Source organism: Oncorhynchus masou, chromosome 20, assembly GCF_036934945.1.
Source record: "Oncorhynchus masou masou isolate Uvic2021 chromosome 20, UVic_Omas_1.1, whole genome shotgun sequence".
Classification (NCBI taxonomy): domain Eukaryota; kingdom Metazoa; phylum Chordata; class Actinopteri; order Salmoniformes; family Salmonidae; genus Oncorhynchus; species Oncorhynchus masou.
Genome location: NC_088231.1, coordinates 722,155 through 742,960, shown reverse-complemented (window position 1 = coordinate 742,960; position 20,806 = coordinate 722,155). Strand labels below are relative to the sequence as shown.

The 20,806-nt window shown below is 42.2% G+C and overlaps 1 protein-coding gene across 1 annotated transcript in view; it reads left to right on the top strand.

The window, feature by feature from the left end:
* Positions 1 to 988: 988 nt before the first annotated feature.
* The window catches only part of acsl1a (acyl-CoA synthetase long chain family member 1a), a 57,289-nt gene continuing 37,471 nt past the window's right edge, over positions 989 to 20,806 (top strand). The window contains 1 exon segment of the mRNA XM_064925974.1: positions 989 to 1,077. The gene's annotated coding sequence lies outside the window, so the exon portion shown is untranslated.

Here is a 20,806-nt window from a genome sequence, read left to right as displayed (position 1 = left end):
GTACGTTTTTTTACTTTACATTCATTCCCCATCATTGGGATCAGCCACTGGCTTGGTTGAGGCACCTGCTCGGGATGTTGTTGACCAATCCTAGGGAATGTCACCAGCTCCCTCAGATTTCTCTGTGCTCTTTTGTTGAATGCTTGCTTCCATGAGTCGACACACCACAATTGCTCTATTGAATTGGAGATCTGGACACTGATGGCCGGTCAAGAACAAGAACAAGTTTGTGTTCCTTTTTGCCATTTATCAAATGGGATTGAATGTGTTTGATGATGTATATGTTGGTTTGTCAATATGTGATCAAACTTTCAATTCTTTTCAGGGAGCTTTTTGGCACAATAGAAGCACAGGTTTAGGGCACAAGGCTAAAGGGATTTTTTTTAAAGGATTTTAAAGCGACATTAAAGCATAAATTCATCCTGTAAATGTTAGTTGTCACCATCAGATCACAGAATACAGTGTGTGAGTAACTTGACTGTTGACTGACAATCTTAATATTAGTTGGTTGGATGAAGTTAAGTTAGGCTAGACAGCATAAGCAATTGAGCAGTTGGCTCCATACAATGTCCTTTACATACTGTAGGCTATAATGTCATTTAGCCTGGTGGAATATCATCGTTTGTCCATATGAGAAAAGGGGTAGGCCTAATTAATGGATGTCTGATAATGTGGCAAAACTGTGTGGTCAAAAACAACAAAAAATGTAATAAAATCGTAGGCTACATGAATTGTTCTGATAAAGATTGTATTGAAATTGAATTTGGAACACAATTGAACTTGTCTGAACAAACTTGCATCCGAAGCATCTTTAAAAAACAAATACAAGTTGTTTGAGCAAATTTGAATAATGTGGCGTAAATAAAGTGTGATGGAATGTGCAAAAAGATGGACGCGTACGTAACGTTCAATAAAAATTGTCCAATGAAAACACGCCTTTGAAAATTGTATGGGGAAAATATTAGACAGCATCACTGATTGGCCAAGCAGCTGCTTTACAAGTGAGATCCACTGTTGAGCGCTACATCCTCTTTAAAGATTGTGAATGGTTCACGCCTAGGAGGCTGCCTGACACAGGTTTGTTGGATGTTTAACTTTATACTTTGCCTGTTCAATTATGTTATTCCAAGTTTGTACTCAATAACTAAGTAAAAATAAGAAATGCATTGTGTGTTTGTTTGCGCAATAACTGGGTCATTAAAACAACAGTCGCTCAGTTTTCAAAAGGCGTAACGTTAGATGTCTGATGGTGGATTAATTCGTTTTAAATGTAGATAATATCCATCATATTGTCAATACAGATTACGTGCACATCGCTGGCTGGATAGACTACGCATTTTAAGACGTAGGCCTATACAAAAACAATATTTATATTTTACAGGCGTTCCCTATTTCGTAGCATGCTCGGTGAATCAACACGTCGTCATAAAAATAGCTATCTGCTGTATAACTTTTTCTTCCTCTATACTATATCAACTTCTTGCGACCGCAAACTAAAGTCGAAATTTTCAAGGCAGTCTAGTGGAAGAGATTGAGTAAAAAGGTCGTATGAGTTGTGAACTGAAAGGAGATCCTACGTTTGTGAGACACTCAACTTTGTTTAGAAACGTTTATTATCTTGATGCACGCTTTTAGAACTTGTGAAAGGAGCCCGAATGACGCCATTGTTAGTTAATTCGCTAATATTGTAATAGAAGTTTAAAAGGAGACAATGTATCCATTGTCAAACTCGTGTTGTGGCATCCCCGCCTTGTCATTTGCTTCGACAGTTTTCTGAGTTACTATAAGTGAATCTCAAAAAATATTTTTAGGTCAATTGATTTACTTTTAAAAAACATTTATTTAAACAAACAACATAAAATACAATATTTCCACTAGAAAAGCGATAGGCTACTCCGATGCATAGAGAAACCATTGAAATACTTTTGATTTTGAAATGAACAGTAACTTTCTTTATCATGTTTCATTTTTAAAGGGAAATTGGGATACCCATTTAAGTGATCGTGCAAGGTTCTGTTGAAATTGCAATGTAGCAATTTATTTTCAAAGAGTAGCTCAAAGCCTATTAATGCTGCATTAGCATACTCAGGGTTTCAGTCTTAGTGACCTTTTCAAATTAAGGTTTATTTTTTTCTTTCTCTAAACAGTTCATTCCTAAGCATTATTAAGCTTAGTACAGGTGGCAAGATTTAGACCTGTTGGTGTTACTAAGTCCTCAATGTTCTTTGCCAGAAAGCTGTAATGCACACTTTCTTAACCCTGCCCTGCCCAGGCCAGTCCAGGGTGGCTTCAAGTTCACAGCAATTTCAAAGGCATACACTTGCTACCAATGGTTGTAGCCTACTTATTAGGCCCAAGTTCAAATATTGACAGGTGCCATTGAAACTTGGTTTGGTAGAACACCTGAACATTTGACGTCATAAGCTAGGCCAATACCTGGCTCGTCGTGGTACAGCAGACAACCACATTAGAGGAATTGTGTGGAATGTTGCCTGGAGTCTGTTTTTGACATTGATTCACTGTCTGAGTGCACTGCTTTTAACCGGCTCTCCTGTTGACAATATTCTTGAGATGCAAACCCTTTTTTTTTCTCCACTGGATTGGTCTGCCGTGTGGTTATCTGGCATAGCATTGTTCATATACTACAAAGGGGATAGTATTTTGTCAGTATTACAGTACTGCTGTTCCTTTCTTTAGGTGAAAGTCTCCTATGGAGAGTTGACTACAACCCCCAGGGACAGTGTGTTCCTGAAAATCTGGAGTAGTCCGCATAATAAAAAAAATGTTGTCAGTAGTAGCATGCATTCATGCCTCTTTGAATTCAGATATGAAGTGATATGTTGACTGACAACCATGTGGTAACTTCTACAGAAGATCTTCTCACGCCTTTTACAATATATTACAAAGGGATTCTGCTACGACGTCTGGTTCGTATTTGTATGTTACAGATGGTATATCTCTCCAAATGTGCCACAAAATAGATCCGGAAACATATACACTGCTCAAAAAATAAAGGGAACACTTAAACAACATAATGTAACTCCAAGTCAATCACACTTCTGTGAAATCAAACTGTCCACTTAAGAAGCAAAACTGATTGACAATAAATTTCAAAATCTGTTGTGCAAATGGAATAGACAACAGGTGGAAATTATAGGCATTTAGCAAGACACCCCCCAATAAAGGAGTGGTTCTGCAGGTGGACCACAGACCACTTTTCAGTTCCTATGCTTCCTGGCTGACGTTTTGGTCACTTTTGAATGCTGGCGGTGCTTTCACTCTAGTGGTAGCATGAGACGGCGTCTACAACCCACACAAGTGGCTCAGGTAGTGCAGCTCATCCAGGATGGCACATCAATGCGATGTGGCAAGAAGGTTTGCTGTGTCTGTCAGCATAGTGTCCAGAGCATGGAGGTGCTACCAGGAGACAGGCCAGTACATCAGATGTGGAGGAGGCCGTAGGAGGGCAACAACCCAGCAGCAGGACCGCCTTTGCAAGGAGGAGCACTGCCAGAGCCCTGCAAAATGACCTCCAGCAGGCCACAAATGTACATGTCTGCTCAAACGGTCAGAAACAGACTCCATGAGGGTCCGACGTCCACAGGTGGGGGTTGTGCTTACTACAGCCCAACACCATGCAGGACGTTTGGCATTTGCCAGAGAACACCAAGATTGGCAAATTCGCCACTGGCGCCCTGTGCTCTTCACAGATGAAAGCAGGTTCACACTGAGCACATGTGACAGTCTGGAGACGCCATGGAGAACGTTCTGCTGCCTGCAACATCCTCCAGCATGACCGGTTTGGTGGTGGATCAGTCATGGTGTGGGGTGGCATTTCTTTGGGGCCCCACAGCCCTCCATGTGCTCGCCAGAGGTAGCCTGACTGCCATTAGGTACCGAGATGAGATCCTCAGACCCCTTGTGAGACCATATGCTGGTGTTGTTGGCCCTGGGTTCCTCTTACTGCAAGACAATGCTAGACCTCATGTGGCTGGAGTGTTCCTGCAAGAGGAAGGCATTGATGCTATGGACTGGCCCGCCCGTTCCCCAGACCTGAATCCAATTGAGCACATCTGGGACATCATGTCTCGCTCCATCCACCAACGCCACGTTGCACCACAGACTGTCCAGGAGTTGTAGGGAGGTCATACAGGCACGTGGAGGCCACACACACTACTGAGCTTCATTTTGACTAGTTTTAAATCAAAGTTGGATCAGCCTGTAGTATGGTTTTCCATTTTGATTTTGAGTGTGACTCCAAATCCAGACCTCCATGGGTTGATAAATTTGATTGATAATTTGTCATTTTGTTGTCAGCACATTCAACTATGTAAAGAAAAAAGTATTTAATAAGAATATTTTAATTCATTCAGATCTAGGATGTTATTTTAGTGTTTATTTTTTTAAGCAGTGTTTTTTTTTTTTGTGTATGCCTGAAGTAGGAGATGGACTACAAGATGGACCACAATGTGTCTATTTTTATTAATCAAAGGTGGAAATCCTCAGGAAGTTTAGGTCTAGTTGTTGCTTAATCTTGAATCTAACTGCAGTTAGCTGTCTAAAGTTAGACATGACACACTTTAAATCTACAATTGCTACATCCCTTTGTGGACTTAAATTGAGATGGATAAACTCAACAAAAAATATGTCCTCATTGTCAACTGTTTATTTTCAGAAAAGTTAACAAGTGTAAATATTTGTATGATCATAACAAGATTCAACAACTGAGACACAAACTGAACAAGTTCCACAGATGTGTTACAAACAGAAATGGAGTAATGTGTCCCTGAACAAAGAGGGGGGTCAAAATCAAAAGTAACAGTCAGTATCTGGTGTGGCCACCAGCTGCATTAAGTACTGCAGTGCATCTCCTACTCATGGGCTGCACCATATTTGCTAGTTCTTGCTGTGAGATGTTACCCCACTCTTCCACCAAGGCACCTGCAAGTTCCTGGACATTTCTGGGGGGGAATGGCCCTAGCACTCACCCTCCGTTCCAACAGGTCCCAGACGTGCTAAATGGGATTGAGACCGGGCTCTTCGCTAGTCATTGCAGAACACCGACATTCCTGTCTTGCAGAAAATTACGCACAGAGCGAGCAGAAAAGTTGGTGGCATTGTCATGCTGTCAGGATGAGCCTGCAGGAAGGGTACCACATGAGGGAGGAGGATGTCTTCCCTGTAACGCACAGCGTTGAGATTGCCTGTAATGACGACAAGCTCAGTCCGATGATGCTGTGACACACCGCCCCAGACCATGATGGACCCTCCACCTCCAAATCGATCCCGCTCCAGAGTACAGGCCTCGGTGTAACGCTCATTCCTTCGACGATAAACATGAATCCGACCATCACCCCTGGTGAGACAAAACCGCAACTCGTCAGTGAAGAGCACTTTTTGCCAGTCCTGTCTGGTCCAGCGACGGTGGGTTTGTGACCATAGGCAACGTTGTTGCCGGTGATGTAAGGCAGGTCCTCACCAGACAACAGGCCTACAAGCCCTCAGTCCAGCCTCTTTCAGCCTATTTCAGTCTGAGCACTGATGGAGGGATTGTGCATTCCTGGTGTAACTCGGGCAATTGTTGTTGCCATTCTGTACCTGTCCCGTAGGTGTGATGTTCGGATGTACTGATCCTCTGCAGGTGTTACACGTGGTCTGCCACTTCGAGGACGATCAGCTGTCCGTCCTGTCTCCCTGTAGCGCAGTCTTAGGCATTTCACAGTACGGACATGGCAATTTATTGCCCTAGCCACATCTGCAGTCTTCATGCCTCCTTGCAGCATGTCTAATTCATGTTCCCGCAGATGAGCAGGGACCCTGGGCATCTCTTTTTTTTCAGAGTCAGTAGGAATGCCTCTTTAGTGTCCTAAGTTTTCATCACTGTGACCTTAATCGCCTACCGTCTGTAAGTAGTTAGTGTCTTAAAGACCGTTCCCACAGGTGCATGTTCATGTATTGTTTATGGTTCATTGAACATGCATGGGAAACGGTGTTTAAACCCTTTACAACTTGACATTGGAGATCTGTGAAGTTATTTGGATTTTTACGAATTATTTTAAAGACAGGGTCCCGAAAAGGAATGTTTCTTTTTATTATCAGGTTTCTATTCTTATCACTTGTGAATGATGCCCAGCATGTGCAGTAAGGCAACTTTTTCAAATCATAGGCACACACATGTAGCCTAGCCCATAGGCCTATATGTTTTGATAAGGTTGGTATCTAACTAAACAGGCCAAATAACTCCAAATGTAGCCTATAGTCCTAGGTTCCCTGGAACACTGTTGGAGAACACAGCCTAGTGAAACATCTTCTTATAAACCCAGTCATTGCACAAACGCATGTGAAAACTGCGCTATTACAATGACAACTAAAGGATACCAAAAAGCCTGGCTTTTTTTGCATGGCTTATTTCTTTGCATCGGGAAAAATATGGCTTTTCATTATAAAAAGACATTTCATGCAATTCTACTACACTTTTTATATGACTGGAGACACTAGCAGAATCTTTTTTTTAAATGACAAATTACAGGGTAGCCTACTCTGCTGAAACTGACAAATGGCTCAATAAAAACTACATTGTCCATATAATAGGCCTACAAGAAAGGGAGAGACAAAGTATATGATGTCCATCTAAATTGGAGGAGGAAATAATAAAAAAAGTAAGTACCACTGACCCAAACAATGATGATAAATAGTGAATGTGCGCACTCACCTGGGATATTGCCGATGCTCTCCGCTGGTGCCAATAAGATGGGCTATACTGTTGTTCGCTCAGTTAAATTGAGAATTTTGATAACTAAAAGACAGATGAGTTGTCTCATTATCTTCTCTTTACAGCATTTACTTTCCAAACCATGTTTTCCTGACATTTGTATTTTGAAATATTGCCATATGCCTGGCTTGGTGCCTCCTACTTTTCAGACAGTCGCAATTTTAACAATAACCTTCCCCAATTATGTCTGCTGCATTTCCTTCCGACTATGCAATACGATTTAAAATCAAATTATTTTCTGTGGCCAAATCATGCTTTACTAGCCTATTTTGTATAGACGAGAGTAGGCTATATAATTTTAATTCAATTTACTTTAGGAAAAGCTTCCCCTAGCCTTATGGATGCACTGCCTCTGCTTGCATATTAATAACAACCTAATTCGCTATTTGAGTACAGGCTATGGATTACTTTTTTTTTTTTGTAGGCCATTGTAAATAAATGGTTCCATCCATAGGCTCTATGTAAAGACTAGATTAAATTAAGGGGTGAGAATTATCAAGTGCTTGTCAAATTGTGAATGAGAGACTGAAGTGTGTGCAGCCTGCGCAAGAAGCAGAGCTCATTACTTTTTTTTTCGCCTTCAAATCATCCTTCGTCGCATCATGCAGGCTTTAGAAAGTATTACAAATCTAAAAGTATAGCCTAATGCTTGTATCACAACTGAAGTGTCACAAATAACTCTAAATGAAGCATATAGGAGGACCTGTTTCTTTGTTAATTGCTCAACACAGAATAGCCGCATGTGCGCACTCGTTTGGAGAAAATATCAGTTTTATTCAGCTATGTTTATTTGTCTTCCACATACTGTAAAATAATGCCACATAATTCTAAGCAAACCATGTCTGCTAAATTAACTAGTGTAGCCCACAGCCATATGAAATAGCCAGATCAGGGCCTAACATAAGGTAAACTCAGAATATTTTGTTCTTCTGAAATGGGCTACATTTTCTTTAGTCCTGTCTAAAATAAATAATGGATTTATTGTGATGTAGGCTATATTAAATGGATATTAGACTTTTTTTTAAATATAGATGTTCCTACGGTCTGCATCAGTGGTTTGAAGGAAGCTAGGAGATGCTAAACATGTTTATTAATTAAAATGGTCAGTTACTTTGAGACCGACAGTTTCGTGACCCTCTTTCCATTTAACCAGCAGCCTCACCCAAAGAGCACTGACTGACACCGGATGTCCGTGGACATATTTTTTTTAAACTCCAGGTGTCATGTCATAGTTGACACCTCATTCTTTCTGCAGACATTTTTTTTATTATTCATTCAGAGCAGATATTTGAGCGTTTATGGAAAACGTGGTCACCTAAAGGGGATTTTACTGAAATTCTTTACCAAACTTTGCACCTGCACAGTACTTCCAGTAAATGTTTTTGTAAAAATGTCTGTAAATTGTTAAGTAGTCCTTGTGCATAGAGTTGTATGGTTCGTTACTTTTAAATCAATTATTTATTTTTTTCGCCATAGATTAAGTTGCATTGCCGCTATCGTGGAATTGCCCAACAGTAACACGGGTCTTGTTGGCTCGTAACCAACCATGCAATTTTTTTTTTTGCTTTGTTCATAACTTGTTTTGTGCATGGTGTTGCTGCTACCGTCTCTTATGACCGAAAAGAGCTTCTGGACATCAGAACTGCGATGGCTCACCTTAAACTGGACCAAGAGTTCTTCTTCAATGAGTCGCAGGGGAAGGATATAATACAGACACCAGGCCCAGATCCCCGTTATTCGCTGAAGAAGGAAATGCAGATTTCGCGGAAAGAGATCGGGGTGCCTTGTGCGGATCAGGCGACGAGTGGCTCATCTGCCTTTGCCTTCCATCCTGCTAGCTAACGTTCAATCGCCGGAAAATAAAATGTGACAAACTGAAAGCATGTTTATCCTACCAACCGGACATAAAAAATGGCAATATCTTATGTTTCACAGAGTCGTGGCTGAACGATGATATTAAGAACATACAGCTGGCGGGTTATACACTCTTTCGACAGAACAGCAGCCTCTGGTAAGACACGGGTCGGGGGCCTATGCATTTATGTAAACAGCTGGTCCACAATATCTAAGGAAGTCTTGAGGTTTTGCTCGCCTGAGGTAGAGTATCTCATAAGCTGTAGACCACAATTCTCTAAGTAGATAGTTTCATCTGTATTTTTCATAGCTGTCTACAAACCACCACAGACCGATGCTGGCACTAAAACTGCACTCTGAGCTGTATACCGCAATAAGAAAACAGGGAAACACTCATCCAGAGGCGGCGCTCCTAGTGTCCGGGGACTTTAATGAAGGGAAAACTTAAATCAGTTTTACCTCATTTCTATCAGCATGTTAAACATGCAACCAGAGGGAAACAAATTCTAGACCACCTTTACTTCACACACAGAAACGTGCACCAAGCTCTCCCTCGATTCTTCTGATGGCATTGAGGAGTACACCACATCAGTCACTGGCTTTATTAATAATTGCATCGATGACGTTGTACCCACAGTGACCGTACGTACCCCAACCAGAAGCCATGGATTACAGGCAACATTCGCACTGAGCTCAAGGGTAGAGCTGCCGCTCCGACACACGTCGGATGTGACGGGGCCTGCAAACAATTAGACTACAAAAGGTAACAGAGCCGAGAGCTGCCCAGTGACCCAAGCCTACCAGATGAGTTAAATAACTTCTATGCTCGCTTCGAGGCAAGTAACATGGAAACATGCATGAGAGCATCAGCTGTTCCGGACGACTGTGTGATCACGCTCTCCACAGCCAATGTGAGGAAGACCTTTAAACACGTCAACATTCACAAGACCGCAGGGTCAGACAGATTACCAGGACGTGTACTCTGAGCATGCACTGGCCAACCTGGCAAGTGTCTTCACTGACATTTTCATCCTTTCCCTGTCTGCGTCTGTAATACCAACATGTTTCAAGCAGACCACCATAGTCCCAGTGCCCAAGAACACGAAGGTAACCTGCCTAAATGACTACCAACTCATAGCACTCACGTCTGTAGCTATGAAATGCTTTGAAAGTCTGGTCATGGCTCACATCAACTCCGTTATCCCAGAAATCCTAGAACCCCTCCAATTTGCATACTGCACCAGCAGATCCACAGATGAATCTGTATTGCACTCCACACTACAGTTTCACACCTGGACAAAAGGAACACTTATGTGAGAATGCTAATTCATTGACTACAGCTCAGCGTCCAACACCATAGTGCCCTCAAAGCTCATCACTAAACTAAGGAACTCAGGACTAAACACCTCCCTCTGCAACTGGATCCTGGACTTCCTGACAGGCTGGCCCCAGGTGGTAAGGGTAGGTAACAACACATCCGCCAAGCTGATCCTCAGCATGGGGGCCTCTCGGGTGCGTGTTCAGTCTCCTCCTATACTCCCTGTTCACTCATGACTGCACGGCCAGGCACAACTCCAACTCTATCATTATGTTTTCTGATGACAACAGTGGTAGGCCTGATCGCCAACAACGATGAGACCGCCTATAGGGAGGAATTCAGAGACCTGACCGTGTGGTGCAAGGGCAACAACCTCTCCCTCAATGTGATCAAGACAAAGGAGATGATTGTGGACTATAGGAAAAGGAGGACCGATTATGCCCCCATTCTCATCGACGGGGCTGTTGTGAAGCAGAATAAGCGCTTCAAGTTCCTTGGCATCCACGTCACCAACAAACTAACATGGTCCAAGAGGGCACGACAAAACCTATTTCCCCTCAGGAGACCGAAAAGATTTGGCATGGCTCCTCAGATCCTCAAGGTTCTCGAGCTGCACCTCCGAGAGCATGGTTGCATCACTGCCTGGTATGGCAACTGCCTGGCCTCTAATTGCAAGGCACTCCAGAGGGTAGTGCGTATTGACCAGTACATCACCGGGGCCAAGCTTCCTGCCATCCAGGACCTCTGTACCAGGCCTTAAAAATTGTAAAAGAAACCAGCCACCCTGGTCATAGACTGCTCTCTCTGCTACTGCACGGGAAGCGGTAACAGAGCGCCAGGTCCCAGAGGCTCCTAAATAGCTTCTACCCCCAAGCCTTAAGACTCCTGAACAGCTAATCAAATGGCTATCCAGACTATTTGCATCCCCCCCACCTCTGGAATGCTGCTGCTACTCTGTTATTATCTATGCATAGTCTTAAAGTGACTATATGTTGGGCTGGGCTATATGACTATATAATATATATAGTGTGATTAAACATCTATGGTATCCTATTTTGCTCTATCGTTTATTTTGTTGTCGCAAATCACACTTTACAGCAATATTTTTTTTGTCAATTGGACGACGCTTTGCGTTCTTCCACGTGCTGTGTGGAAGAATTTGCATCACAAACAAACATGGAGGAGAGTGAATGTGACAGATCACGGTGACACGGAACTTGTACCTAAAAGAGCACACACCACGGCACACCATATGGCAAAGAATCACGAAGATGGAATGAAATATTCCCTCCCCCAACCCATGGGCTCAAACACCACTAACCTCTTACCACCTACGAACAGCTGCCATTATAACTTACATCTGCAAAGACATGGCCCCAATTTACACGGTCGAGTAACAGGTTTCGTGAATTGGTGCTAACACTCAACCCAATGTACCAAATGCAAATTGATATGCGACTTATTAATGCCAAAATAACACGCAAAACAGGCAAGCCACCCCCCTAAAAAAGTTTTTTATATATATATATATATATAAAACACTTTTTTTAGGGGGGGGGTGGCTTGCCTGTTTTGCGTGTTATTTTGGCATTATGTCGCATATCAATTTGGATTTTTTTCCCCTCATTGTGTGTCATAGTTGCACATTTGGTGGCTGACTAAATACTTTTGTCCGTGTGTGTGTACACACTCACTCACTCACTCACTCACTCACACGGACAAAAGTATTTAGTCAGCCACCAAATGTGCAAGTTCTCCCACTTAAAAAGATGAGGCCTGTAGTTTATCATAGGGACACTTCAACTATGACACACAATGAGGGGAAAAAAATCACGTAGGAGGTTTCATGAATTTATTTTCAAATTATGGTGGAAAATAAGTATTTAGTCTAACAAAAGTTTCTCAATACTTTGTTATATACCCTTTGTTGGCAATGACAGTGGTCAAACTTTTTCTGTAAGTCTTCACAAGGTTTTCACACACTGTTGCTGGTGTTTTGGCCCATTCCTCCATGCAGATCTCCTCTAGAGCAGTGATGTTTTGGGGCTGTTGCCCGGCAACACGGACTTTCAACTCCCTCCAAAGATTTTCTATGGGGTTGAGACTGGCTAGGCCACTCCAGGACCTTGAAATGCTTCTTACGAAGCCACTCCTTCGTTGCCAGGGCGGTGTGTTTGGGATCATTGTCATGCTGAATGACCCAGCCAAGTTTCGTCTTCATTGCCCTTTCTGAAATCTTACGATACATGGCCCCACTCATTCTGTCCTTTACACGGATCAGTCGTCCTGGTCCCTTTGCAGAAAAACAGCCCCAACGCATGTTTCCACCCCCATGCTTCACAGTAGGTATGGTGTTCTTTGGATGCAACTCAGCATTCTTTGTCCTCCAAACACGACGAGTTGAGTTTTTACCAAAAAGTTTTATATTTTGGTTTCATCTGACCATATGACATTCTCCCAATCTTCTTCTGGATCATCCAAATGCTCTCTAGCAAACTTCAGACGGGCCTGGACATGTACTGGCTTAAGCAGGGGGACAAGTCTGGCACTGCAGGATTTGAGTCCCTGGCGGCGTAGTGTGTTACTGATGGTAGGGTTTGTTACTTTGGTCCCAGCTCTCTGCAGGTCATTCACTAGGTTCCCCCCCTGTGTGGTTCTGGGATTTTTGCTCACTGTTCTTGTGATCATTTTGACCCCACGGGGTGAGCTCTTGCATGGAGCCCCAGATCGAGGGAGATTATCAATGGTCTTGTATGTCTTCCATTTCCTAATAATTGCTCCCACAGTTGATTTCTTCAAACCAAGCTGCTTACCTATTGCAGCTTCAGTCTTCCCAGCCTGATGCAGGTCTACAATTTTGTTTCTGGTGTCCTTTGACAGCTCTTTGGTCTTGGCCATAGTGGAGTTTGGAGTGTGACTGTTTGAGGTTGTGGACAGGTGTCTTTTATACTGATAACAAGTTCAAAAAGGTGCCAGTAATACAGGTAACAAGTGGAGGACAGAGGAGCCTCTTACAGGTCTGTGTTACAGATTTGTTTGTAGGTGACCAAATACCTATTTTCCACCATAATTTGCAAATTAAGAAAAATCACAGGATTTTTAATGCTCATTTTGTCTGTCATAGTTGAAGTGTACCTATGATGAAAATTACAGGCCTCGTCTTTTTAAGTGGGAGAATTTGCACAATTGGTGGCTGACTAAATACTTTTTTGTGTATGTGTGTGTGTATGTATGTATGTATGTATATACACACATAGTATTTAGTATTTTATATATTCAAATCCTGCAGTGCCATATATATATATGGCACTGCAGGATATATATATGTGTGTTCTGTTATGCTTAATTTAAAATTTGCACCAAGGTTCTAAATAAAAGGAGAAAGAATCAAATATGAGTAAGTGTATTTTTACATGTTGAGTATAATTCAAAAGGTAATTAGAAGTAGGCCTTTACATGTGGTCATTTTATATAAACCATTTATTCATTGATTTTACAGAATGTGCAATATCGTGATATGAAATGACCTATATCATGATATGAGATTTTGGCCAGATTGCCCAGCCCTACCTGCACATATTACCTTGACACCGGTGCCTCCCGCACATTGACTCTGTACCGGTTCCCCTTGTATATAGCCCCGCTATTGTTATTTACTGCTGCTCTTTAATAATTTGTTATTCTTATGTCTTTTTTTTAGGTCTTTTCTAGAACTGTCTTGTTGGGTAAGGGCTTGTAAAGTAAGCCTTTCACTGTAAGGTCTACACCTGTTGTATTCGGCGCATGTGACCAATAACATTTGATTTAATTTGCTGCGGTGCACACAGACCAATTGCTCTAGTTTACAAACTTGTGATTATCATGCGGAGGATTCTTGTCCTGTCAGCTTTGAAGTACAATGACCGCATTCATCCCAAACCATTCAAGGGAATCTAGAAATGGAGGCATGTGGTGTGGAAACTCTTGGTCCTTTCTCTCTCTTTCGTCTCGAATGTTCGGCGTCTCTCACATGATAATCTAGCATTTTCCACTTCAGATTACGGAGCTCTCGCTCTCCTGTTCTCTTCCTCCCTCCCTTCTCACACCACTCTGTGGAACAGGGCCAAGGGTGCACTGCCTCTCCACCACGACCCGCCTGCTCCGCTCATCTTTGGCGGGGGTTACTAACGGCCAAAGCCCTCAGGCCACGGCAAGTCAGTGAGCCTTTATTTACACAACACTTCTACCAAGGCTCTGACCACGGCCTGGTCAAACAGGAAATCGGCACTCGGGTAGGGTCGAGCTGTAAGGTATTAGCGCGTCATTGGCAAGAGCCCCATTCCGTTGAGTGAAAAGTTAGAGCTTACCTCTGTCTCTGTAAATGGCTAAATGAGCTAAAGCTGATGAGATTAAGGGTATTTAATGCTTTCCATTGATATTTAGATGTTAAATGGATATTAGTCCAAATTGTTTTGAGTTTTGTAGCATTTCGGTGTGAAGACGTGGTGATTTTAAATAGTTTGCGAAGAAAATCAATAGTCCCTAAAAAAATGATGATGATAATGTATAGCCACAGTGGGATCTTAGTGCTGTAACGAACTGTTATTTTTATATGTATGAATGTGCGTTATAACATTTGGGGTTTAGGCCTAATGGTTCTTCACCACTGGATGACAATTTATCCTGTGACACAAAGTCTTTTTGAGCTGAGGTATGAACCGAACCATGACGAAAGGATTTAGCAAACATTTGCACGCCTGCATTTGATTTGAATGTTAAGACCGCAGGTTTGGCGCTTTGTTTGATGCTACATGTAGAGAGATGCGTACAGAGCTATTCTCTTTTGGATCATGGTTATGAATGGCTTTTTTGACAAACGCACATGCAGTTTGAAATTAAACTAGGTGAAAATTGGGTCTGATTTTATCAAGTATGACTTTGAAATTGTCCTCTACCATGTTTTTAGGATTCATAGCCCAGACTCAAATACTTAAGTGCAATCTGTAAATGTCATTTCCAAATAAAAGTGCTGACCCTGGTTTTATTTGTAAATGGGAGTGATGGGTCTTGGCAAATAAAGGGATTCTACACTCTGCAGTGTGTTGGTGGGAGCCTCATGGAAACTTGGCAGGTTAGGAAAGCCTGGTCCCACATCTGTTTGTGCTATATGGCTACAGTTAGGCATGAGAATGACCATAGGAGTTGGGAAGATGGCACAAACAGATTTGGGACCGGGCTATGGCTAGTTTTGAAGCCATTTTAGCAGACTGTCTTTCGGTCCTTTTGACCGGGAGGCTGCAGTCACCGAGCCATGCCTGCAGTGCGGACAACCTTCCCTCACATTCACCCCTCCCCAATGTCCCATCTCTCTATGACCCTGTACAGTGTGTTCGTGACCCAGCACATTTGATTTCCTCTCGGGTCACCTGCTGTCCTCATGAATGCCTCTCTCCCCACCAAAGTCACCTTTGTCCAAAGCGGCTGAAAGATGAGGCTGTGTCCGTGCGGGGCTAATTATAGAAGGATGGATTGCTTTGCAGTTACCTCCACCTCCCCACCCCCTACACTCAGTCCACAACTAGCCACCTCAGTCACACTAGTCTGGATTGACCTCCCTGCTATCCTTGCAGTAAAATACATCTATTATCCTTCCCCTACGCGTGTGTGTCTCGTACGTTAACTTTGTATGTATAGAATGACGATTCCCCCTGCCCCTTTACTACAACATCATCCAGAGCTATTTGTAGCTAATGCTGTTTAATTATCAATGAAGCATCAGCGCTTAACAAATCACAGCACACACGCACACACAGCCTATTCAATAACTGAATAGTGCATGGCAGTTGAGTTTTTTTTTCTGTATGCCAAAGGTTGCACTATACTGTGCTAATTCAGGAGAGAATAAATATGCTATAGGGATGGTGCTGCTGATTTCCTCCAATTTATGGGAATTTTCACCTCCACTGAGACTGGAAGCCTGTTGGTTTTGGTCCTGAGAATTCAAGGTGGCTTCATGAGGGGCTTTTCAGGAGGGTGTAATGTTACAGAATTGCATCTTCCTGAATGTTCTATCTCAAAGTGAGCTCTATTTGAATTAGATTTGTCAATTTTCACTGAATACACTACATCTAGAAGTAGAGTTGCTGGTATTGTGACAGTGTAAGCCCTCTGGTCATTTCTAACTGTAAACAATTGAAACTGAGCTAGCACGCTGCTTTCATACACCTATAGAAGTTTAAATCCCTAGTCTTCTAAATAATTCCCTTAATTTTAGCTTTAGAGGATATGTTTCTGGACCAGGCCTTGGAGTGGGTAGGGGCTAGGGGTTGTATCTGGAACAAGCCTAGGTGTGGGAAAGGTTTAAAAGCCTGGCTTCAGGACTTGGGATAGTGTGCTTAATACAGATCCCAGTCGGCAAGCTGACAATCTCTGGGGCTTTCACTTCCTTGAAGTCTAACACACTTAACCTGAGTAGACTGGAGAGTATTGTTTGCGTGCCTTTTCAGACCTGGGTTTCAAATAGAGGTTGATCGATTACGCCGATACCGATTTTTATTGGAGGACCAAAAAAGCTGAATCCGATTTAATCCTCCTTTAATTTATTTGTAATAATGACAATTACAATACTGAAAGAACACTTAACTTAATACATCAATAACATCAATTTAGCCTCAAATAAATAATGAAACATGTTCAATTTGGTTTAAATAATGCAAAAACAAAGTGTTGGAGAAGAAAGTAAAAGTGCAATATGTGCCATGTAAGAAAGCTAACGTTTCAGTTCCTTGCTTGGAACAGGAGAACATATGAAAGCTGGTGGTTCCTTTTAACACGAGTCTTCAATGTTCCCAGGTAAGAAGTTTTAGGTTGTAGTTATTATAGAACTTTTTCTCTCTATACCATTTTGTATTTCATTAACCTTTGACTATTCTTATGGGCACTTTAGTATTGCCAGTAATAGTATAGCTTCTGTCCCTCTCCTTGATCCTCCCTGGCATCAAACAAGGAAAACATAGACAACAGCCACCCTCGAAGCAGCGTTACCCATGCAGAGCAAGGGAAACAACTACTCCAAGTCTCAGAGCGAGTGTTTGAAACTCTATTAGCGCGCACCCCGCTAACTCGCTAGCCATTTTACATCAGTTACACCAACCAAATCTCGGGAGTTGATAGGCTTGAAGTCATAAACAGCGCAATGCTTGAAGCATTGCGAAGAGCTGCTGGCAAACGCACAAGTGCTGTTTTGAATGAATGCTTACGAGCCTGCAGGTGCCTACCACCGCTGTCACTGCTCTATCAAATCATAGACTTAAATATAATAACACACAGAAATACGGGTCTTAGGTCATTAATATGGTCGACACCTACCATTTCGAAAACAAAACGTTTTATTCTTTCAGTGAAATACGGAACCGTTCCGTATTAGACTTAGGGATGCCACCCGTTAGATATAAATATTGCTGTTACATTGCATAACCTTAAATGTTATGTCCATAATTATGTACAATTCTGGCAAATGAGTTCTCAGCGAGCCAAGCGGCCCAAACTGTTGCATATACCCTGACTCTGCGCGCAATGAACGCAAGAGAAGTGACACAATTTCACCTGGTTAATATTGCCTGCTAACATTTCTTTTAGTGTATTGATTTTAAGAAAGGCATTGATGTTTATGGTTAGGTACACGTTGGAGCAACGACAGTCCTTTTTCGCGAATGCACACCGCATCGATTATATGCACCGCAGGACATGCTAGATAAAGTAGTAATCTCATCAACCATGTGTAGTTATCACTAGTGATTATGATTTTTTTATAAGAAGTTTAATGCTAGCTAGCAACTTCACACGGCTTCTTACTGCATTCGCGTAACTCCTCGTGGATTGCAATGAGAGGTAGAAATCTGTCGTTCTGCCCCTGAACAAGGCATTTAACCAACCGTTCCTAGGCCGTCATTGAAAATAATGTGTTTTTAACTGACTTAACTCATTTAAATAATGTTGTAAAAATAAAAAACTGCAGAATCGGCGTCCAAAAATACCGATTTCCGATTGTTATGAAAACTTGGACTCGGCCCTGATTTAATCGGTTTACCTCTCGTTTCAAATACATTAAACATTATTTCCGTGCCGGGTTGAGTTTGTCTGGTTTGATAAACCAATAGAAAAGTCCCAAAACTGCAAATCCCGCCCACCCAATCTGGCACTCCAGGCAGACTCAATCAAATGCTCAAAATTGTTGAAATTGTTAATATATTTGAACCCAGGTGTGGTACTTGTCTGTTGGTCTGTCTCAGGTGTAGGGGAGTTGACTTAATTCAGAATAAGCTCATTCATGGACCTAATCATGTACAATGGAGACTTTCCTTGAATTTCTTTGTTTGTGACTGGGTGTGAGATGGCAACACTTAAACTTATTGTTCAGTATTTTAATTCTCTTTTTTTATTAAGACACTGTACATTTCCATCTCTTTGCATTATATGCATTTTTTGCATTATGTACTGCATAGTGCACAACAGTGCATGCTTTAGGTGCTCATAGTTGCTTCATAGCTTTCCAAATATTGTAAAGCTGCCTCGGTCATCCCCCTCTTCAAAGGGGGTGACACTCGAGACCCAAACTGCTACAGACCTGTCTTTCTAAAGTTTCCGGAAGCCAAGTTAACAGATTACTGACCATTTTCGAATCCCACCATATCTTCTCCGCTATGCAATCTGGTTTCAGAGCTGGTCATGGGTGCACCTCAGCCACGCTCAAGGTTCTAAACGACATCATAACTGCCATCGATAAGAGACATTACTGTGCAGCTGTATTCATCGACTTGGCCAAGTCTTTCTACTCTGTCAATCACAACATTCTTATTGGCAGACTCGACAGCCTTGGTTTCTCAAATGATTGCCTCGCCTGGTTTACCAACTACTTCTCTGAGAGTTCAGTGTGTCAAATCAGAGGGCCTGTTCAGAACTCTGACAGTCTATGGGTGTGCCACAGGGTTCAATTCTTGGGCCGACACTCTTTTCTGTATACATAAATGATGCTGCTATTGTTGCTGGTGATTCTCTGATCCACCTCTACGCAGACGACACCAACTCTCCTTCCAGACTCACATTAAGCATCTTCAATTCAAAATTACATCAAGAATCGGCTTCCTATAGCGCAACAAAGCATCCTTCACTCATGCTGCCAAACATACCATTCTACTGATCCTCGACTTCGGTGTTGTCATCTATAAAATAGCCTCCAACACTCTACTCAACAAACTGGATGCAGTCTATCACAGTGCCATCTTTTGTCACCAAAGCCCCATACACTACCCACCATTGCGACCTGTACCCCACCTTTGGTTGACCCTTGCTTCATACTTGTCGCCAAACCCACTGGCTATCTACAAGTCTCTCCTCGGTAAAGCCCCGCCTTATTTCTGCTCACTAGTCACCACAGCAGCACCCACTCGTAGCACGCGCTCCAGCAGGTATATCTCAGTGGTCAAACCCAATTCCTTTCCTTCCAGTTCTCTGCTGGCCATGACTGGAACAAATTGCAAAAATCTCTGAAGCTGGAGACCCACATCTCCCTCACAAGCTTTAAGCATCAGCTGTCAGAGCAGCTCAAAGATCACTGCACCTGTACATAGCCCATCTGTAAACAGCCCATCTATCTACCTACCTCATCCCCATACTGTTATTTATTTATTTTGCTCCTTTGCACCCCAGTATTTCTACTTGCACATTGTGACGTCCCTGAATTTTTCTGAACCGTCTCAGTGCAGCTCCTTCCAATAGGGCGCTTTCCCTTTAATTCCCAATTAAATAGCCAGCATCAGCTGCGCAAAAGTGGTTATTTTTATGGAGACGTGAATGAGGATGTGTTCAACCCTCAGTTCCGACGTTTCTCAATTCCGTTGTTTTGTTGCAGTTAAACTTGTGTTTTGTAGCCAAATTGAGTTTACCCAGGATCGGATCCACTCTTTGCTTCCGTGGACTACCTCTCCGTTCTTCGTGGCCTTTCTCCGCTGGAGATCTATTGGCGGATTGGATTGTCTGACTGACCGACTGACTACCACCTTTTTGTATACGGTATTTCATTTGTTTTGATGTCATGTATACGGTGATGATTTATGTAGTTGTAGTTGAGGACTTAGTAAGAGTTGATACGCTTTAAGGTTCTGTGGTAAAATAATTGTTATATTGATTGTATGATTAATACTGGGTTTGCGCTACACTTGAATGAACGGACAAACATTGCGTGACTAAGGTCACGGGAGTTCCCTGAACTCCTTTACCGGGCTGGACTCTTTTTAGGCCCGAGGTACAGGACATTTCTAGAAGAACCAGAACTCATTGTGATATAATAATATGTGTGTGTAATCATTGATGTTGCTAATACAACCCACGCAAAATAATATAGTTGTTTTTGAAGTTCTTTCCAATGTTTTAAGGGTTTATGAAAAGTTAATTTCCATCCTGACTTTTGCACAAGTCCTTTGTATTGGTGTAGACTTGACGGACCAGATGGGACTCATTCCCTCCTAAACTAAAAGGAGAAACCAATGTTTTCTCTGGTAGGCACAACCTACCTGGCACCCCTATAAATAATAACCTCAAGTCAAAACCGTTACAACATTAATCTTCTGCCGATCTACCATTCCAGTGTTTAATTGCTATATAGTAATTACTTCGCCACCATGGCCTATTTATTGCCTTAACTCCCTTATCTTACCTCATTTGCACTCACTGTATATAGACTTTGTTTTCTTTTTCTACTGTAATATTGACTGTTTTGTGTCGAATTGCGACGCTTTATCTTTGCCAGGTCACAGTTGCAAATGAGAACTTGTTCTCAACTAGCCTACCTGGTAAAATAAATAAATAAGAAGTGTTACCATTTC